We start from the raw sequence: 1749 nt of genomic DNA, 5'->3' as shown, positions 1-1749 counted from the left end.
CGTGGACCTGACCAGGTTGTCACGAAGTGAACGGTCTTTGCGGAAGGCGGAAAGGTGTGGGGAGGGAAATATATCCCTGGTGGTGGGGTCTGTTTGGAGGTGGCGGAAATGTCGGCGGATGATTTGGTTTATGCGAAGGTTGGTAGGGTGGAAGGTGAGCACCAGGGGCATTCTGTCCTTGTTACGGTTGGAGGGGTCGGGTCTGAGGGTGGAGGTGTGGGATGTGGACGAGATGTGTTGGAGGGCATCTTTAACCACGTGGGAAGGGAAATTGCGGTCTCTAAAGAAGGAGGCCATCTGGTGTGTTATGTGGTGGAACTGGTCCTCCTGGGAGCAGACACGGCGGAGGCAGAGGATTTGGGAATACGGGATGGCATTTTTGCAAGAGGTAGGGTGGGAAGAGGTGTAAAAGTTGAAAAGGAAGATTCTAAATAAATGATTCACAATGTACAGAGGAGTGAAAAGGCAAAAATGCAACAAATGAGAGTTCTACAGGTTGAATATGGAATGAACCACTGTTGTTAGAGGGGGAGAAAACATAGAAACTTAGGAACAGAAGTAGGCCTCTCTGCCTGTTCCACCATTCAATGACATCCTTGCTGATCTGTGGACTAATTCCAGATATCTGCCTTTGGTCTATATCCCCTAATACCTTACTACCTTTGCTTAAAAAAAGTACAAGGACAAGATGTAAGATATCAGTGGAAAGTGTGTGCATGGATGTGCAACTGGAGGAATTCATAGAAATTGATCAGAGACTGCTGATGAATTTGAAAGTGAAGACCTTAACATTGATTCTCTCAATACAAGAAGTCAATAGAGTTCAATATTTTCAAAACAATGGAATTAATCACATGGGTAAGAACTTATATTATAAGCAGAAGTAAAAACTTAGTAACAAGTTCTTTGGAGAAATCAGTCATAAGCTCATAAATGTATATATTGGGAAATTGGAGAGAAATATTGGCCAGACAATATTGTACAGGATCATGGTTAGGAATGTTACTTCCATTTTTAGGCACGTTAATTGCTCTATTTCAAAAATCTATTAAATACCTACAGGTGGTGGGAAAGATGCTGGAGTCTATTATAAAGGATGAAATTATGGCACATCTGGATAGCAGTAACAGGATAGGACAGAATCAGCATGGATTTATGAAGGGGAAATCATGCTTGACTAATCTTCTTGAATTTTTTGAGGATGTAACTCTGAAGTTGGACGAGGGAGATCCAGTCGATGTAGTGTACCTGGACTTTCAGAAAGCTTTTGATAAAGTCCCACACAGGAGGTTAGTGAGTAAAATTAGGGCGTATGGTATTGGGGGCAAAGTACTAGATTGGATTGAAAATTGGTTGGCTGATAGGAAACAAAGGGTAGTGATAAACGGCTCCATTTCGGAATGGCAGGCAGTGACCAGTGGGTGCCGCAGGGATCCGTGCTGGGACCGCAGCTTTTTACAATTTTTGTGAATGATATAGAAGATGGTATCAGCAATAACATTAGCAAATTTGCTGATGATACAAAGCTGGGTGGCAGGGTGAAATGTGAGGAGGATGTTAGGAGATTACAGGGTGACCTGGACAAGTTAGGTGAGTGGGCAGATGCATGGCAGATGCAGTTTAATGTGGATAAATGTATGGTTATCCACTTTGGTGGCAAGAACAGGAAGGCAGACTACTACCTCCATGTAATCAATTTATGTAAAGGGGCAGTACAGAGAGATCTGGATGTTCTTGTACACCAGTCAA

The 1749-nt window shown here is 42.9% G+C and overlaps 1 protein-coding gene across 1 annotated transcript in view; it reads left to right on the top strand.

The window, feature by feature from the left end:
* tmem67 (transmembrane protein 67) overlaps positions 1–1749 on the top strand; it is a 195947-nt gene that overhangs the window by 87017 nt on the left and 107181 nt on the right. The window lies entirely within an intron of this gene.

The sequence above is a fragment of the Chiloscyllium plagiosum genome, chromosome 4, assembly GCF_004010195.1.
Source record: "Chiloscyllium plagiosum isolate BGI_BamShark_2017 chromosome 4, ASM401019v2, whole genome shotgun sequence".
NCBI classification, from domain to species: Eukaryota; Metazoa; Chordata; class Chondrichthyes; order Orectolobiformes; family Hemiscylliidae; genus Chiloscyllium; species Chiloscyllium plagiosum.
This window is presented reverse-complemented; position numbering and strand designations above follow the sequence as displayed.